Here is a 21,735-nt window from a genome sequence, read left to right on the forward strand (position 1 = left end):
ATAGTACTCACGAGTGCATCCAAGGTCTATTGCTACTCTTGTTGTTGTTGTTGTTGTTGTTGCTGTTGCTGTTGTTGTTGCTGCATCAATAGTAGCATCTGGCTCATCATATTAAGGGTCGGGGCGGCATGGGGCCCGGTCAAAGATGATGCATGGTTTTGGCCAAAGGCTGACGGATTTGGCGCCGACCCAGGGACCATGTCAGCAGCTCGATACAAGTCTGACATTGCCTCAGACTCCAGACCTGAGTCGGGGCCCTGCCACTCGGTAGGAGAGGGGGGAGCTCCATCAATCAGTCCGCCATGCGAGAGGCATACCATATTCCGATTTCCCTTAGGAAGCAACTCCTATATGTAGCCACAGGGAGGCATTGGTCATGAATAAGGAATCACGTGTCATTACACAACCCAAAAGATTTGATTGACTGTAACGTCTCGAAAAAATCCGTATAAAGACCCGAGAACCACCTTAGGCAGAAATACTAAGGACCGAATCCCTTGAAATTTAGACGAAAATTAATTAAGTACTAAACTGAATTAATAGATTAGCTTGAACTACTTTCTATACGAACTGGAAGACCCAAAACCAGTAGAATCACTAGCTCTACATTACCTAAAAACCTACGATAGATCTCAAAACGCAGTTGCTCTTGGGAGCATCTTGAAACTAAATTCGAACCTGGACCACGCGTCGAAAGTTCGATTACCACAAAACTATATGGTTATGACTGCTTTCCTGGGCTTGACAACCATTTCAGGAATCAAGTCCCAATAGTATCCAGAAATGTACAACTTGAGCCTGGAGCGAAGTGTGTGAGAAACGCGAATATCTTTAGAAAATGAACTCAAACTTAATTGAATTGGCCCGTTTGCTTGCAGTCTAAATTTAACATTTTGGACCGTCAGATTTTGACTTAATTACACCCTTTGATCAGGGAAAATTTCTAACACATGTCAGTGCACTTGTGGCCCTGATCGAGTGACGATGACCGTTGAACTGAAACTGGTCCTCTGTGGTTGATCTATAAACCCGATCGAACCGAAACTTTAACCTAGCATAGATCCATTGCTAGGGGACTTTCTCCGGACCGTATGTAGGAAATGAACCTCCAAATGAGTTTCGTTGGCCTGAAACAGATGCCCTTTAGCTATAACCTAAGTATACCATGCCCCTAGGGCCATTGACATCAGTTCTGGGCCTATATAAGGGCCTTAACCCACCCTCTCTCATTCCATACGAATTTCCAAACCCTAGGAGAGAGAAGAGAGAAAAGAGAAGGAGAGAGTGAGGAGAAGTGAGAGAAAGTGAGAGGGAGTTGTTGGGATTCGATCCCACTGCTCCACGTGCCAAATCATCCTGCCTGCATTGCTATACTGGCGATTTTGATTTTATTATTGGGTAAGAAATCCTAACTCTAATCTATTTTAGGTATCCAAATAGAGTAAATGGTGAAATAGCTAACCTATTTCATGCTATGGGTTGCCATTGTGCCGTAGACAGAGACTTAGTGTTCGAACTGAGTTCGATACGAGTTTACCGGTGAAAGGTGAAGAATATAAACATTTAGGTTATGGTTTTCAAGGCTTTCAATGTCAGTTAATGATTTATGACTGACTTGATTGCTATCACATGTGCTTAGTGTGATGGTTTCCGTGTATTACACACATATATATATAAACTATGTTGAATATAATGCATTCTATGTGTTTGTTGAAATATTTGAATGAATACAAAATTATGATTTGTGTTTTCTATGTTTACTTATTGATAATACATGATTGTTGTACGTGTGGCAACTCCTATGCAGAAGGATTTGCTATAATATGTGTTTAACTAATATATTACATGTATGTGATATGTGTAGTCTAAGTGTTTGATAAAATGCCTGAATGATAAAATGCTTGTTAAAATGTATTTAATGAGGGTGTTGAGATAGGATTCTCAATTTCCTTATCTATAGCTACAGTTTCCTTCATGTAACCTATCTTACTACTACGTGATTTATGGGTGAGATGCCTATGTATGAAACATATACACTATGTGTTTGTTAAAGTGCTTGAATGAGATTTATATTTGAATTGGTTGTCACATGCTGTTTTGACTATTATATATGAATGCCTATTGTGTTTGAGTAAGGTTGGGACTGATTCGTAGTCCAGGCAATCGATAACGATTTACGATTAGTGGCCGAACTTGTTTCTCCATGACGGATACATTCGATGAATCTGAGTCGTATGGTGATTATCGACAGTGGTTAGACCATGCGGAGTGCTTACGCACTCCACGCCGATTAATTCAACGTGCACTCGTACCAGTCGAGCTTGTCAAGTAACCCGATTAACCTAATGTATGTTCACCATGTATGGACACTACTACTTAAATCTAAGGTACTAACTTAGCAGTGAAAAGCCCGTTTAACCTTGGTACCCCAATCCGCCAAGACTCATGAGCTGGGCATGGTGGTATAGGACACCTTGGTTGAGCTGTCGGCCTATGCTGAGGTGATGAGCCTCCTCGTAGTGACCAGTGAGCAACCCAAACTTGTGAGTCGAATACGGTAGTATGGGACACTGTATTCGAGCTGTCGGCCTACGATTAGGTGATGAGCCTCTCGTAGTGACCTTGAGTATACACCAGGACTACGCTAAGGTAACGAGCCTTTCTATAGTGACCTCGAGTATAAACTAGGCCTACGCTGAGGTGATGAGCCTCTCCGTAACGACTTGGAACTTGCCTATTGTATGTGATGAACTAGGATTGACGACCCTAGATGAATCATAATTTGGGTAAATGATATAAAGGGAGGTACCTTAGCTTCCCAAATTTGCTGCATGAATAAACCTAATTAAATATTGGCTAACATGATCATGCACCGCATTGCATGTGCTTTGGCGAGGAAGCGCACGTTTAGGGAGTTTGTCATGCACGACCGTGAGATGATGTCGCTGAGGGAGTGCAGGCGAGGGCATGCATCATTACAGCATATCACTCCTGCATTAACAAGAGTACTTAGGACATGAATGTTGTACTGCTTTATCATTACTGCTTGAATGAATTGATAACATGTTAACCTTTACCTCATAGCTCCACTGAGTTGATCACTCACTCCCACTCTGGGACGGTGTTTTAAAACACCAACCAGAATCTGGTTTAGTTATAGATGGTGCCGATGCTTACGAAGTGGAGCCTAACTTTTATGATGACGACGAGGAGTTCTCTTACATGCAACTCTCTGGCGGGTCTATGTAGACCTGGAGTTGCGTCGACGGGATTACAGGGTTGCAAACCAGTTGGACACTACATTGTATCATTTTGTGAATTTTAGAACTATACTTGTAATTATTTAACTTGGTGACATGCTCATGCTCTGGAGACTTACAATCACTTATATATTTTATATACTTATCACAGTCTTCCGCTTGCGTAATCTAAATGTCTCTAGAGTATGATATGTTGATTTGGTGTAATTCCATTCATGTTTATGCACTAATATGGACAACATTCAATCATCATTATCTATGTTGCATAAGTGATGCGTTGGAACTCAGGAGTTAGGCATCTGCTCGACCCTCGATTTTTAGGGCGTTACATTGACATTCTCAATAACCATTCACAAAATTCTAATAACTACGATAATTCATTCATAATGGGAAATCTTCTAATACATAGGTCTTTTACAGTTGACATTATAGAGGAATCTAACATAGCATAGCACGGGAAAGAAACCAAACCTAACTAATACATACAAAAAACACACTTAGCATTGGAAAGAAACTAAACCTAACTAATACATACCACAAACACATAGTAAGAGTACAATGATGCCATCCCTAGTAATCATAAATGCATAAAACTAGCATCAGGGCCTACTGGCCCCTAGAGTTAGGCAAAAGAGGGGGTGCTCCCTCCTTCTATACGCGGCATAATATCGCCTTCAATGTGCGGTGCATTTCTCATTCCACTTCTCCTAATTCTCTCTCATTTTGGCCATTTTGGCCTCAAGCGCATCTAAGTGCTCCCTCACTTCTTGAGGGGCGAGGGGTGCTTTGCTTGTCCCCTCAACCTTGGCTCTAACTCATTCATCCTCTCCTCAACTCATTCATCCTCTCCTCCTCCTTCTTTGCTCTCATTCTCTTCACTTTCTTCTTCTTCTTCCTCGATCTAATCCCCGAATTCTTTAGCTCGAGCCATCTGTTGTTTGGGTCCTACCCTTATGCGATTTAAGGTGTCATCACCAATCATTTTTACCAGCTCGGGCTTGGCATTGAATCCCCTAATATCGTATTGGCTCGCCATCTGGCAGACTAGGTGACCAAATGGGAGTCCCAAGTCTACACAAGTAGCTAGTGTGGCCTTCACAATTTGATAAGCACAATGGTGGGGAGACACACATCCTCACCGCTCCCTACTTGGTAGAGGATCTCCACCATATAACGGGAGCACTCCATACAGTTTCCTGTTCTCGGGTACACATTGTACGTAAAAATATGGTGGAGCAACTGATACTTTGTGGTCATGCTTAAAGCGGGCATGTTGTTGTCCCCCCTCCACTCGACTTGACGGCCGCACAAGTGGGTGGTGAGCTCATCCCGTCATTGCTTCGACTTTAAATTCTCCTTAATGATTTGAACTTTCCCTCGTGGCTCATTGAGTACCCGTGAGATGGCTTCCACATCTATGTGGACAACTCACCCACCAAAGTCGATGTCTAACCCTAATGGGTCAAACTTGGGATTTCAAATTTGGGCATAGAATGACCTTGCTAGCCCTGCGTCGGCACGATAGTTACCTTGGAACACAGGATTCCACCCGCCATGCGCAAGCCTATCAAGCATCTCAAACTTGCCAAACAACTGGTTGTTTATGATGACTTCAAAGACAATCTTGCAATTCCTAAATCTCCCCAAATCCACTTTGGTTCGAGCTGGAGGAGCCGGTGTAGCTTACAGTGGTGGCCCCGCTTGTGGGTTATTGTTCTTCTTGGTCCATTTCTCACGGCTTAGCCCCGTCACATCAAGAGTGGCCCTTTTCTTCCCCATAAGAGAGAGGATGATAGGAATGGAGAAGAAAGAGGAAAGGATCGCAAGAAATGCCATCCCCCTTGTCCGAGCTAGGCTTCTTGGATGTTGGAAGGAAGATGTGAGTTTGAGAAGAAGGAGATGGAGGTGTAGAGGTAATGGAAAGAGAGAATGGGGAGAAGAATAAATGAGTTTGAGGCTTAAGAGCTAGTAAGTGGAGATTTTGTAGGAAAGGAAGATGAGGTAGTAATTGAAGATGGGTTTTAGGGATTTGAGGGAAATAGGGTTGAGGGATTTTTTTTAGGGATTTGAGGAAATGGGTTTAAGGGAGAGAGAGAGAGAGAGAGAGAGAGAGAGAGAGAGAGAGAGAGAGAGAGAGAGAGAGAGAGAGAGAGTGAGTGATGTAGGGTAAGAAATCAGAGGAATGAAGGCTTAGGGAGTCTTTAGGTGACCCCGCACATGTGCACACACACACACACAATCGTAGGCTAGAGGTGAGACCAAGAGATCAGAGGTGGCGCCACGCGAATCTGCCCATTGGCAGCAGTGGCGCCGCATGATCGAGCATTTCATCGAACAGGTAAACCTTAGTAAGCAGTTTAACGACACAAGTTACAATTAATCTCAGAATAGGAACATATAATGAATTAACGGAAGTGTTTTCCACACACGATCACCGACTGGACCCTCAAGGGTCGATAAAAGGCAACCTAGGGATAATGGTCCACACATTTACAGAAAGTCTCCTGATCTAGCATTTTTAGGGATAGGGTTTTGGTAGCAAGCATCGGAACCTATGCAATAAGTCTACAACAAATTTGGAAAAAGGAATTTTAATTGCCCTAGGGTTGGGAACATAGTGTCGAATCTCACCTTTTCACTATATGAGAGAACCCAAAAGAGGTTCTGGTTGCAACATGATTCCTTCTGAAGGAGAGGAGAACAACTCCTCTTGATCAGCCCTTCCCTCACACTCCTTTCTCCTCTTGCTTCCTTACTTCTCTCCCTCATAATTTTTTAGGTAAAATGCCAAATTTTTGCAGGAGGAGAGGGGGTGTGAGAAAAAGAGTGGTGCCAGTTTGGGTGCAAATAGCCCCAATGGCACTTGGTCCTTCACACTAACCCTATGGGAGGCAGTTTAGGCTAGTAGGGTCTCATGGGGGACATACAAGGTAATCTGCACCCTCAGTTCGTTGTCCCAGTAGTGGATAAACGATATGATGTTGCGGTCCAATGATCGGGTGCACCGATGGACTGGGAAGGATTTAACTGTGATTGACGGTGACCAATTGCCAATCAAGTTCTAATTTGTTGAAATCTGGACAAGACAGTAACCTTGATCGGTGCCTCCAGTTTGGACGTCATTCGAAGGTTCGAATGTCATCATCGAATGAGGGTGCTAATCTTTCTCAAATATTAGGTTGTTGCCTTGGATATTCGCACTCATGCACTCAGCATGCGGGCCTAAGTTAAGCAACCTATGGGCACCGCCTTGACCCAAAAACCCGCGATGGGTGTCAAGCCCGCCAAGATGGACTTTTTCTTAGAATTTTAGGTTTTGAGGATCACCAATGCTTGATTTATACCTAAAACGGTGAATCGAGCCACCCCCATGAGGATTTGGCCCTCGATCGGTACCAATCACGAGTCTTAACTAGCGCTGGGGTTAGCCACACTCACGACTTTACTTGCTCCCGATTTGGTGGAACCCCAAGTGTCTTAAGCCTACTAATCATAATAGGTTGGTCAATTAAATCTGACTAGTGCGGAATTTTCCCAGGCATTACAATTACCATACTGAGTTAAGTGCACCCTTGAAACCCTAACCCACCACACACACACACACACACACACACACAAAAATCCTATTGGAGAGGGGATTGCCCCAAGAGCGGAGAGAGAAAGAGATAGCTTGGACATCCCCACCTTGTCAAAGAGGGGAGAGAGAGAGAGAGAGAGAGAGAGAGAGAGAGAGAGAGAGAGAGATCTACTCCCTTCCTCTCTTCGACCATATTCATCATTTCTTCATATTTCTCTATACGATTCACCTAGTGGACAGTTGACACATTTCCTTGGCTCCTACTAGAGAAAAAAATATGTTTTCTCTTGGGCTCCCTCATTTGCAATAGATGAAGGAGAGACTCATTGGTTTAAGAGATCAACAACGACATATCTTCACTGTAAACATCATTTAAGCACTTATTGTGTCTAAGTATGATCACGATCATCTCTATGTTTAATTGATTTTAAAAAATGATGTTACTATAATTGGGGTATTCTGGGACAAGTTTCTTGATAAAATTATATTGTATGCAATTCCACTGCGCGTATACCCTAAGGACCTAATACTGCTTCATCCACATATTGTAGAAAGACCTGGTTGAAAAACCATTTCTATGGAACATTGCCATAGATTGTGAATTGTGCTTCTAGACTTTGAATGGTGTGGCGATTTGTAGACATTCCATCTTTAGGGTATGTCCGATATTCCAAATATTTCTTGATGTCGATGTACCAAGGGTGTAACGTACCAGAAAAATCCATACAAAGACCCGAGTACAACCTCAGGCAGAACAACCCAAGGACACGCACCCGGTCATATAATTTAGACGGGATTTAGTTAAATGCTAAGTAATTGGTGGATTAAGCTTGGGCCATCATTTTCACAAATGGGGAGGCCTAAAATCATGAGTACCACTGGCCCAATGCTATTTGAAGACATATGAGAAACCCTAAGGGCCTATCGCTCTCGGGAGTACACTGAAACTCCTTAAGGGACCTGACCGCACGTCGAGGGTCCAATGACCACGAAATTATAGGATGATTTCTATCCTACTGGGCTTAACAACCATCGCGGGAATCAAACCCAGATAGTGTCTAGAAATGTAAACTTGAGCCGTGAGTTAAGAGCATGAGAAATGATAATATCCTTAGAAAATGAACTGAAACTTAAGTGAATTGGACCGTTCACTCTTACGCAAAGTTGTAGAGTTCAGACCGTTAGTTTATGACCAAACTTCACACATGAAGAAATGAAATTTTCCTGCACATATCCATATAACTGTGGCCCTGATTGGACACGTATGACCGTTGATCTGACACAGGCTTTCCACGGTCGATTGGCTTATCTGATCGCATCGAAATCGTGTCCTAGCGTGGATCCATTGTCAGGGAGCGTTCCCCATGACATAGATGAGCCGTGGGCCTCCCTAAGAGCCCTATTCGTAAAAAATGGCCACCCACGGGGTATAAACATAGTACAGAGTGGCCCTAAGGCCATTTGCACCCCATCTAGGGCTATAAATAGCTCCCAACTCACTCTTTCGCTCCCACATACGAATTTTACAAACCCTAGGGGGAGAGAGAAGAGAAAAAGAGAACAGAGAAAGGAAAACTTGGGGAAATTCGCTGCAATTATAGGAGATGTTCCCCCACGCATCCACAGGCCTAATCACCGCCACGTTTCACAACCGAGATGCTTCCAGCTACAACTTAGGGTAAGAAATACCAACCCTAATAGTGATGTAGATCTCTCGGAGGGTTTTTCTCCAACCTGGCTAACTCGTTTAATCCTTTAGGTGCCCGAAGTTTTGTTTTTGGAAACGTAGTCTTGGGACCGAGTCCGAATCGAGCGTGTTACTGAAAGGTGCGAACTATAAACACTTAGGTTACAGCTTATCAATGCTTTCAATACGGCTAATGATTTCTGTTTGCCATGGGTGCTACTATATTGTCTTAAACATGTCGATTTCTAGTTGTGATGCACTTATGAACTGTTATAAGTACATGATGCAACCTATATGTTTGATGAAATGTCTAAATGAGGAATAGATGATGATTAGTGCTTGCCATGACTGTTAACCTATGACTTGTTAATGTCATATGCATGTGTACTTCTCTGTGTAATGAATTGACAAAATGTAAGTTGTAACTAACGTAGTCTATATGTTTGATAAATTATTTAAATGAGAAATCGTTGATGATTTGTACTTGTTATGATTATTAAGGTAGGATTATTTGTGATCTTATGCATATGTATATTTTTCTCTATGTAATCAATTGATAAAATGCAAGTTATAGTTAACATGGTCTATGTGTTTGATGAAATGCCCAAATGAGAAATCTACTTGGGTTGTTTGTCGAATACTGAGATAGATATTACACGTAGTTGTTAGCAGCATTTGGATAGGATTGGGGCTACAATCATAGTCCAGGCAATCAGTAAACGTCCATTTTTGGGTGGCCGAATTAGTTTGGCCGCCTTGGGTAAACTCGATGAATATGACTCGTACGACGACTGCCGACAGTTGCTAGGCCATGAGGGGCACTTATGCGCTCCATGTCGATTAAGTCAATGTGCGCCCGTACCAATCGAGCTCGCCTACCGAACCGGTTGACCTATTGTGTGTTTACCATGTATGCATGCGACTATTTGAATCTAAGGTACCCCTCACCAATGTAAAGATCCACCTCTAACCATTGTACCATGATCCTTAAGACTCGTGAGCTGGGCATGGTGGTATGGGACACCGTGTTCGTGCTGTCGGCCTACACTGGGGTGACGAGCCTCCCCGTAGTGACCACGAGCATCACTTTTTGCAACTTGCCTATCGTATGCATTTATCTACGAGTGACGAACCTAGATGGATCCAAAACACAGGAATAGGACCGTTGTGGCCGTCCGATGCCTAATGTTTGATTTGGGTCAATATTAAAAAGGGAGGTACCCTAGCTTCTCAAACTTACTAAATGAATGAACATAATTAATCACTCAGTTAACATGACCATGCATCGCACTGCATTAGTTGGAATGTGGCAAAAAGGCGTTGGAGTTGCACATTTTAGGAAGTGTTGTCATATGCGAAATAGGTGGTCAGAGTCGCATTTTGAGGGGGTGTTGATGGGTGAGGGCATGCATCATTACTTACACTCCATTCCTGCATTAAAAAGAATAGTTAGGAAGTGATTGTTATGATTGCCTTATCATTACTGCATTGATTGACTTGATATCATGTGTAACTTTTACCTTATAGAAACACTGAGTTGATCACTTACTCCCACTCTGGGACGGTGTTTTATAACACCAACCAGACGCTGATGTAGATGCAGGTACGGATGACGTCTATACATTGGAGCAGGACTTCTTGGATGAGGAGGAGGAATTCTCTTACTTCCAACTCTCGGGCGGGCTAACGTAGGCCATGTACCGTTACGTATGGAACGCTGGGCATCTGGGCTTAGTTGAATACATTTATATTACGACATTTTGTTCATTTTGAACTTATACATGTATATATTGAACCCGGTCGCCGACCCATACTCTAGATGAAACTTTGTGAAACATGTACAATAATGTTTTGGATTTACGCATTTACTTAATTACATTAACTCTGGAGTATGATAGCTGGTTAGTATAATTTTATGCATGTTAATCAATCAACATGGAGGAAATCAAAAAATCATCTTCCACAAGAAATAAGTGATGTTCGGAATCTCGGGAGTCGAGCTTTGCTCGACCCTCGAAATTCAGGGCGTTAAAAGGGCGATTGTCAGGTGGCGATTCAACTTCTTTAATTTATAGGTGAGAGTCAAGTCTTCTTGAAGCTCAACTATGAGCTATCATTGTGTTGCTTCTTTCAGAATTTCTAGCATGGCTGTAAGGGTGGTTAAAGTGTTAGCGAATTGATTATTTGAGAATGACTTGTATGCGAAGGTGAGATCATTGAATTCTTTGATTAAATTCTCCAATATATGTTGTACGAGATCAACTTCTTATCTTTTATTTTTTTGTAGTCACCATTTCTTTAGTTAATAATGAGCTAGGAATCATCGAAGACCCTAAGCAACTTTATACCCAAAATTATAGCTTCTTTTAGACTGGCAATGCATGTTTCATATTTTGTCATGTTGTTAATGAATTTAAATATTAGATCCCTTAAGATTGGAATTGGAATGTCATCAACGGAGTAGAGGATTGCCCCTACTTCATTTCCATTTATGTCGACGATATTGTTGAATACACGCTCCACTCGTTTGCCTCATTTTTGTCCTCTCCCTTGATGAAGTGGATGTCCTTATCAAGGTGAAAGGTCTTCAATGACTGGTAGTCTGCCAGAGAATGCATTGTAAGTGTAACATACTGAATTTTAATGGCTAGAGTTTATACTCATGCCCGTGAAAATCGGGTGTTAATAATGTATGAATTGTATGCTTTAAAAATCGCACCTTCTTTTTCATTTAGATCACATCCAGATACATTCATGAAGGTAACATTCACAGGAATAAAATTGACTGTATTGATTATTTCATCAGAGTAAAAGAATTCAATAAATAATCAAATGCTCTCTCAATGGAAGCTTATTACATTTATCGAGTTTACAGCAGAAGTATAAAACTAATTCATAAAACTATCGTCTTATTCTTTCAGTATAATCTTACATAGAGAGATGGTCCTCTAGGTCTTCAATCTGTACATCACTTGCATCATCTGTATGGTTGGAGAGGGTCAACACCCTACTCATAGTGATGGTCATCATTTAAGATTAATAATAATTCAAGAGATTCATAATAGTAATGTAACGGTTCTGATACGTCCCATACTCCACTACTATGAGAGGTATTAATATGCACAAGTAATCTACATGAGATGCATGCCTAGCAAAGTATATGCATTTCATCACACTTAACGATCGCCACAATGTGGAATATGATTTAGAATTATCTGGCTCACCCTACATTCCATTCTACAGAGATTCACCGACGTGTCCCACATTTAAAATGGTTTTACGCGGTTATCCCAAGATGAACACAATACATGACTGGATGAATTACGTGACACGATTTGTTCATGGAGCGACTATTTGTGACATCAAATCTTGGAGGTGATGTAACACGCATTACGAATTACTTACATCAATTTGTGCAACACTACCCATGAAACATTGAATTGCATGTTGCCCCATGGGCCACTACCAAAAACACATTTTGTCCATGATATTTATTCGATCGCTAGAAGGGGGATTCTCAATATAGTACTTGCACCAAAGAGAGAATCTATTGAATTATGGGAGTTCTGGAATATCAAGACACATGCCCAAGCCTTAAAGGTAAATAGCACAAGGCCTACAAAATATTGAGAAGAGTAGCAATAGCTAGCTCAACAAAGGGAAGAGTGGTAATAAGGAGAGTAGCAATGACTAACTCAACAAAGGAGAGTGGTAAAGGCTAACTTAATAATAAGGAGAGTGGCAAGGGCCAACTCACAAAATTAATAAGGTAAAGGCAGGGCTTATATCCATCGCCCCACATAAATTCATAAAGATCACATGTAATCAAAGCCATACCATAATTTCCATAGGATAGACAATTGATGGTGGTAAAATTATACGATAGCAGGGAAAGAATCGTAATAACATAGAAACATGTATAAAGGCAATCATAACAAATTAAATTAAGGTAAACTTAAAGGAAAAACCCTCATCTCTAATGTTATTCCTTCCTTGAACGTAGGTGAACGTCGAAGGATTAGGTCTTTAATCCAGTATTAACAATTTAGATAGTTAGGTTCTTCTGTAATTTGTCTTAGATTAGTCTATATATTATCGACGTGATTGCATGAGGTTAGGAAATTTAACCTCAACTCATCTCGACTCGAGTCCATACTCAAATTTTCTGACTGAGTCAGCCCCTTTCGACTATGTTTAAGGTGTCTTGAATCAGTCTGTTGGAAGGGAAGAAAAAGGAGAAAACCTATAAGAGAGTGGTGATGATCTACCTTGGTTTGGTGTGACTCAGTGACTTGATGAATTGTGGCGTCCAACTCAGGCCTTCCTCTTCCTTGGGTTGCGGTTAGGAATTCCCTTCTTTTCTTTCTTCTCCTCTCTTTCTTTTCTTTGCTTTTCTCTCTTTCTTTTTCCTTTCCTTTCCTTTCTTTTCTTTTCTTTCTCTTTCTCTTTCTTTTCCTTTCTTTCCCTTACCATGCTGGGTGGCTAGCCAGTCCTAACTCATTCTCTCATTCCTGGGTTCTATCCTTCTATCTTATGCTAGGTTTTATAGTCTTGGGCCGGCGAAAGGGGAGTCCCAGTCACACAGATTTCATCCTCCGCAACTCTGTTTATGCACAAAGACTTCACAGTCGACCTGTACATGGCCCAGATTTTGTGGAGATGCAACAATGATCAGCCTCATTTGTTTTATGGTCGAGGTTTCTTTGAAACAAGACCACCCAATGGATGTCGCTGATTGTTCCCTAATCATCTATCGCTGATTCTGTTAGTCGGCGAGCAATCGGGTAGGCAGGCATTGATTTACTGGCGAATTGGTTCTCCACTTTTCTTGATTTGAGGTGAGCCTTTTGAAAGGCTTGATTTCGTTATCTGACGAAACCTGACCCATCGGATTCTTGATCTGGTCATGTTGTCTCCTTGCGAATCAAGATTTTTGGAGGTTTTGCAAACGTAATCCCCGGAGGTGCGATTTGCATAAGGAAAATGTTGGAGTACCATGTTCTCCTCTTCCTTCCATTCCTTTCGAACGGCTTGGGTCGGGTCGGAATTCCATTCCTCAGATTTTGGACAGTTCAGATCGGTAAGGTTACCGATGTAGGAAGGATCAAAGTAGTTTTGTTTTCAGATTGTTGGTTTATGCGGCATTTTATTCAGACAAATTGTTGTGCACAGCCTAGTCTTTGCCTTTCCTTGAGTGTAAGTCGTCAGGTTTTGGTTGGAGGTGAAAGTTGGGTCTGATGGACGGTTCGGATTACCTGTTACCGTCATGATGGTGGATCCCACCCATGTTAGTGGCCATTGTTGGTTTGAGTTATCGCAGTGGGAGCAGAAAGGAGGGAAAGAAGAGGGAGTTCTTCTTTTCAAATTGCATCGGGTAGTCTCGAGTTTGACTAACTCCCAGTTCTGTTGCATTGCAGGAGTGTACACATTATGTATACACGCACTACCACTGTGGGGCCTAAGGTGTTGATTAGTGAAATCTGTACCATTCGTCATATTCCATGGGTCCCACTAAGTCATTTGGCCATGAATGGTGTAGGGTCAAAACTTACGTGGCCGGATTATACCCCATTCTGAAGTTCAGGTTTTGGTCGTCTATTTGGAGTCAGCGTGGCCCACTTGTGATGTCTCTTAGGTGATCCACTCCTTTTACAAGTGTAGCGGGGTCATGTTATGCTATAGGTTCAATTATAAGCTAGATTCGAGTCTTACATAAGTTTATCTTAAAGTTATCCTAGCGGTGTCGAAATGAACTTAATCTCAATTAGTGGTCCACGCTTAGTGATCAGGGACCAATCTTGGAGGAAATGTGTAGCTAAGATAGGTAGACAATTGGACATCTTTTGGTGGTTGATCGATGGTGGGAAAGGCCTAGATTTGAAGTTTCACCTATTGCGTCAAAAGGAACGGATTGACTTCCATGTTTAACGGTGTAGGATCATAGATCGGGATCCATATTTTTTTCGTAGTCATATGAGGCCAAGGTGTGGTCTAAGTTTAAGTTGGGGTGGATGGCAGGAAGTGATTTAGGTTTATATAGAGTTGGTAAGCCCTAAAAGGATAACTTGTGGCTAAGTAAAGGCTTACAACATGGGGTCTTCATATTTTACACTTGGTCCCTATGATGGCCAATCCAAGTCATTCACATGGAGGAAAATATCCTACTACAACTACCAATGAGCTTTCCTCACTCGATAGACACCAAAATCAATGATTAAGGGCTGATTTGTTAATTGGGCCACTCTTACAATGATCTAAGGACTGAAATTTGACGTGTATGGTTAATTTATGATAATTAGGCCTGGTATAAAATTTTACATGAAACAGATTACGAGAACTATGTGACTTGGAATTCAAGGGTATAAGTTAATGGCATTTTTATAATTATAGCTGATCTAAGAGTTTTGTGAAATCTAATGGTTCTACATGGTTATATGCACCTTTCTAAATGATTTTTACAAATGGACTTACATATAAATCATTATGGATAAGTAGTTATTTACCAATTCATTTAAGGGAAGGTACATATGTCAAATCACTTAACGGATGATCTTGTCCTAAACTCAACAGTCAGATGGCTTGATCTATGAATGAAGATTATCCCCAATGGTTAGATTCACTTTGGGAAATAAATGTAAGGTTAAGATAGGTAGATTAGTATCATACACATGTACTTAATAAGTTAAATTTCATGGTAACACTCGAGAACTTTCAATACTCGAGTATTGAAAAGTTTGGGGTGTTACAGTAAGATGTTTAGTACTTGTCCTTTGATTACCTTTTGAGTGACATTGGTGTGTCAAGCTTCAAAAGCAACAACTGTCAGTTAGTTATTCTTCCTATCGATGTTGCCTTTTTCAAACATATACTTCATTGTATCCATATGAGTGAGTAGGAGGATCGAGTAAGTAATCATATATTGATGAAGGTGTTGGGTGGCCACAACGAGGGTGAGGTAGGTCTTCTCGATTATGATGTATTTGGTGTCATATTCGATGAATCTTCTATTCAAGTAGTAGATTGCTTTCTTTTCTTCTAGTGTCATCATCTGATCACATTTGCCAAAACTGAGATGTAGAGTGATTGTGATTGTTCCAATATAAGGTGCACTAGTACTAGTGGATTCATTAAGTACTTCTTGATTCTGTTAAAAGTATTCCAACAATTGTTATTCTCTTCCTTTGGTGAATTCATCTAAAGTAGCTTGAAGATAGGCTTACATATGAGTGTAATATGGGCAATGAACCAACTAATGTACTGGATTATTCCTAGAAGGTCATGAATTTCTTTCTCAGTCTTTGGAGGAGGTATCTCGATGATTGATTTAGTATTGGTTTCATCGACCCTAATGCCCTCCTCGTTGTGAAGCTGAGTACCTTTCCCCCAGTAGCACCAAATACACACTTTTGTGACTTGAGGTGGAGGTTAAACTTTTCTAACTTGTCAAAAAGCTTCTTGATATTGCCAAATTTGCATTCAAAAGTTTAATATTTGACCATCATGTCATCCACGTAAACTTCCATTTCCTTATTCATTTAGTCATGAAATAAGGTGTCATAACTCGCTGGTATGTAGCTCTAGCATTCTTCAACCTAAATGGCATGACTTGATAGCGGAAGGTATCCTATGACACGATGAATGCATGTTTTCTTGATTTCTATGACCATCATGATTTGATTGTAGTCATAGAAGCCTTCCATGAATGAAAAGATTTTGTTACCATGCCGTGTTGTCGACCGAAGTGTCGATTTGAGGTAGCAGGAAATCATCTTTTGAATTGGCTTTATTAACGCTGAGGAAGTCGACACACATCAAAATCTTATCATCTTTCTTTGGAAACAGTATAATGTTGTCAAGCCATTCTGGATAGTTCGATGCTACCATAAAGGTTGCATTGTACTGTTTGATTAACTTTTCCTGTATCTTCAAAAACCACTCAAGGCTCATTCTTCTCAATTTCTACTTAATAGGCTTGATTTTGAGCTTTGTAGCAAATTGCGAACAACCAAATCTTCTTAAGTCTAGGCATAACTTTGTATGAAAATGAAAATTTTGATAGTTGTAGCTTTAAAACTTAATTATTCATTGCCTATTCGTCTAGGATAATGATGCAAGGATGAACGTGATGAGGTCGATCACCGTCTTCCTCAAGGATAACTACTTCGAATCCACGAACTTCTCTGGACTCCTCATAGAGACTTCTCGAATCCACAAGGAAAAAGTAAGAAAATAGAAATAATATTCATGAAATTTTTTAAATTGATTGATAGTTGAAATAAATGAGTCTACAACCCTTTAAATAGGGATACCAATAAATGAGAGAGAAATCAGAAGGAAACTATAACTAAAATCCCTAAAATTCATAACTTACTATAAATAGTAAATTTACTTTTATAGTAAGTATCCTATGAGGTTTAACAACGTTATTCTACTAATTATTCTAAGCACTTTTCATGTTGGACACAACTCCTAAAGCCCAATGGATGAAGAGTTATAATCAAACTAAAACTTATTATTTATAGTAAAAACGGAATTAAACATGGAATTTGACCGTCGATAGGATGGAATCTTGGAAATTCGGTGTGGGCAACTTAGCCTAGCTGGGTTAGTTGGCTAAAGTAGCTCATCTTACCCCAAAATCATATCTTTTACGTCCGATAACTCACTCCGGATTGTGAGATACACCTAATTTAAGGTTCAACGGTCTGAATCACTTCTGTTGTCGATCGGGCCTTCTCTGGTCCATCTTGGACATAACAGTGTCCGCGACCCACTATACATCAGTCCCCTTCACTGCAAAAGAACTCGTCCTCGAGTTCTCGTGCTGCTTCGATTCATTATACTCGGTCTGGTGTGCCGTAATGGTACGTGGATCAAAAGTTATGATCAATTTACGGTCCACCTTCTTTTGGTCCAACCATGCTGGGAATGTATATATGACACGTTCTACATCAGACCCCTCTGCTTGGAAAAAACTTGTCATCATGTTACTCAAGGGACTTGGTTCATGATTTTGAGATAACTTTTGATGCCGATGTTTATTAGTCATTTTCTTATACTTAACATTAGACTCTTGAGTTGACACAATACACGTATTTACGTTCTCCTTGACTTGGCTAGTATGGATCAGTTCCTTCATTTCTGCCTTCAAGATTCCACATTCCTTCTGATAATGTGAGCAATTAGGCAGACTTATCCCTGTAACAAGATCAATGTGGTTTTGTATATCATGTATGAGAGACAATTTATTAGGGAGTTCATCGAGCACAATCACCTTGAACTCTTGAACCACTGGTTTCAAATCCCCCAGGATGTTCACAGGCTTCATGTATTCTTTCTTTTCAATTAATGCATATATATCTTGTCAGACCCATGTCCTAGTGTTTGTTCCGTTCCGTAGGGTTCCGCGGTCCTCCTGGTCGAATTCCGGGGACCCTCGACCCGTAGATCGCATTTGTGTGTGACCCTAAGTCACACCCTGTAATCCTGAGCCATCTCGACCTGAGACCTATGCCATTGTGACCGCGCTGTCGTTGCGGTTCCGACGCCGCGTCTCGTGCACCGATCCGGCGTCTAGATAATGAGATGTGGGCCACGCATGATCATGGCTGTGGATCGCACGTTGCGGGACCCACCTAACCTATGGCACATTTTCCTAGGTCATCATGAGGATGAAATCACCTAGCCACCCTACTACCCTACTCCATAGCCCCATGCCTCTTACAAGGCAATGATGACCTAGCCACCTCTCTTCCCCAAACCTATCATACCTACCTATGAGAGAGAGCCTACCTAAGTTATTCTCTCTCTCTCTCTCTCATCTCTCTCCCTCTCCTTTCCTTCTCATTTCTCCATTGCTAGCAACCTCCAACCTTCCATGAGAGCACCAAAAATCCAGCCACATCCAAAGCTCATTTCCTCCAATCTAACCCTCAAAAATCAATCTCAACCCTTAAATCTCACCTCCTTGGAGCTCTAGGACCCATTGGTGGAAGAAGAAGATCAAGAGCTTAGGTGGGTGCTCCCTAGCACTTGTTTCTTTTATATCTTTACATGGATCTTCATCCTCTTTAGCATAGGGCAAGTGGGACCCACTAATCAATGGTGGAGATCTCATCTAGGTCCCTAGATGTGGCCTAAAGCCCATCACATCATGCATGTATCTACCCATGGTAGGACCATTCTCTGTGGATCCCACCATGAAGTTTCTAAGTTATCATCTTGTAATGGACATTGAGGCCTTAATCTTTGTGGTGGAGATATGGTTTTCCACCTGGTTTTCTGATTTGAGGCCCACCTATTTTGGGATATCCATATGATGTATGCATGTACATGGAGGAGCTCATAATGGCGGAGCTCCTCCCATCTCCGCCGTTTCTCTCTCTCTCTCTCTCTCTCTCTCTCTCTTCCTTTTTATATGGTGATGATGATGCTGAGGTGTGGCCCACCTGATGTGTATGTGTGGCTCACCATGATATGTTATATTCATGTCGTCTGCTTGTGGGGCCCACCTTGCTGGACTGTTTAGCAGACGAGCTTGCTGCCTATCCGTCTGGACAGGCCTAGATCAAGGTGAAAATATAAATATCAGCTTGATCTTACAAGCTGGTGGGACCCACCTTTTATGTATGTGATATACCCACAATGTCCATCCAGACGGTGGGTCCCAGCGTGTCAGCAAGTTTCGTGGACCTCATCACGAGGTATATGTTATATGCAAACTGTCCACCCATTTAGCACGTGTGGGGCCCACCCTACATGTGTTGCACATGTGGGATGGGACCCACCTTAATGTATGTACCTTACATCCTAGCCTTCCATCCATTTAAGAATGGACCCTACCGTAATGTATGAGTTTTATACATTCCGTCCATCTGTTTGGGACATGGGGCCCACCCCACACGTGTGACACATGTGGGGGTGGGACCCACCTTGATGTATGTACTATATATCCACTTTGTCCACCTGTCAGGACGGAGGTGTGGACCCCACTATGATGTATGTGTCTTATACACACCATCCATTCATTTCAGCATGTGTGGGGCCCACCCCACATGTGCTGCACGTGTGGGATGGGACCCACCTTGATGTATTTATTCTACATCCACTCCGTCCGTCTGTCATGGATGATGGACCCCACTGCGATGCATGTGTTTCTCCACACCATCCATCTGGACGTGTGGGGCACTCCATGATGTATGCGTTCACCCATGCGGCCCACCGTGATGCATGTATTGTATACCCATGTTGTCCATTTGTGCGGCCCGCCGTGATGCATGTATTGTATATCTATGCTGTCCATTTTTGCGGCCCGCCGTGATGTATGATTCAGGCTACACATCCATTTTTCCTGGATTATAGGCTGCCCCATTGGGCCCATTTTGGTGGTGCAATAGACCCACCTTGAGGTATGCATTGTAGGCAATCTGTCCACCTAATTTTCTGGACCATAGGGTTGATCTGTGAGGCCCACGTTGATGTGTATATTGACCTTGTTGTCCATTCATTTTCTAGACTCTATGGGCTGCTCTATTAAGTCCACTATGATGTGTGTGATGGACTCACTACCCATCCCTTGTGCCTAACCCATAGGCCCTTGTGTGTGGCCCAATGTGATGTATTTGTGGCCCTTGGTGAGGTCCATTATGATGCACATGAGACCCATGTGTGAGGCCCAATGGGATGTGTATGAGGCCCTTGTGTGTGGCCCAATATGATGTATTTATGGCCCAATGATGAGGCCCAATGTGATGTGTTTGCGACCCATTTGATGAGGCCCAATGTGATGTATTTATGGCCCATTGATGAGGCCCAATATGATGTATACGAGGCCCATATGATAGGCCAATTATGATGTATATTGGGCTCTTGTGTGAGGCCCATTATGTTGTATGTGAGGCCCTTGTGTGAGGCCATGGGCCCACTATATATTAGGCTCTATGTGGGCCACTCGTAGGGAGCAATGTTGGTTAAATGTCCACATTAATGGGCAATGATGGTTAAATGTCCACATTGTAACCTTCCCTTAGACCTTATTAGGCCCATTCTCATCATTCTAAGTGGGTTAACCCAAATTATTGGGCCCCACTGATATTGCATGATCCATCTATTCTTCTTGGGCTAATCCAAGATGTTGGGCCCCCATTGGTTGCTTGTAGGGTTGTTTCTTCTTAATTTTAGAGTCCATTTAGGACTCATTTGGGCCCCCTAGGGCATCTAGTGGGCCACATGATAGTATGTTGAAGGAAGCCGTTTCAAATCCTCAGGATTGTAGCTAGGTCACCTAGGACCAACCTTGATATGAGGAGAGTTCATCATCGCCGTAGACGGAGGGATCCATGCTATCGGATTTGGTACATCCACAGTTGAGGGTCAATCTTTATATTATGGTTTAGATCAGCTGTCCATCTATGGACCCTGCTTCATATATAGGCCGATTATCAATACCGATTATCAATGCCGATTATGAGTATGTGATAGCATAGCATCATGATACATGCCCATACGCACCATCTGCATGCTCATTATGGGATGTGGTTGACCATTGCATATGCCATTGGGTATGTTATTTATGGGACTCCTTGATAGGCAGAGTTGTCCCTCATGAGTGCAATGGTATGCGCAAGATTGATGCATGACTGGATTGTGTGACTCTTGCATCTTGCATTGTGTGTTATGATTACTGTACGCCCTAACGACATTAGGGCCATAGCCTCCACAGGCATATCGTGGATGACAGGTTTGGACACTAAAAATCTTCTCTTTACATTTGGCGCGAAGGATATCCTTGGGTGAAACTCCCTAAACCCGATGGTACTAGAGGATATTTACAACGTCTAGACCGAGTGGATACATGAGCGCATGACGGCCATATACCAGTAGGCCGCGTCTCCCACTGTATCGTAGTCGGTTGGGAGGGGGTGTGGCCTTATCCGCCTGAGTGTGGGGGCATAACTAGGCTGAGTTTGACCAGCTCGTAAATGGGTCTGCTACCGATGAGCCGGACCGATATTGGTAGGCGGGTAGTGAGGTCTCTTTCACTCACTTGGTTGCGCAGCTAGGGAGGCAGCAACCAGTGTGGAGTATACTAGACCCCGGTGATATCCCAGAGATGAGCTATATTGATATTTGAATTCAGATGATGACCGGTATGCTTGAGTTGCATCTCGCATATAACATTGTCCATGTAGGCCTTGCATCGCATAACCTTA

Source organism: Magnolia sinica, chromosome 8 (genome assembly GCF_029962835.1).
Source record: "Magnolia sinica isolate HGM2019 chromosome 8, MsV1, whole genome shotgun sequence".
Classification (NCBI taxonomy): domain Eukaryota; kingdom Viridiplantae; phylum Streptophyta; class Magnoliopsida; order Magnoliales; family Magnoliaceae; genus Magnolia; species Magnolia sinica.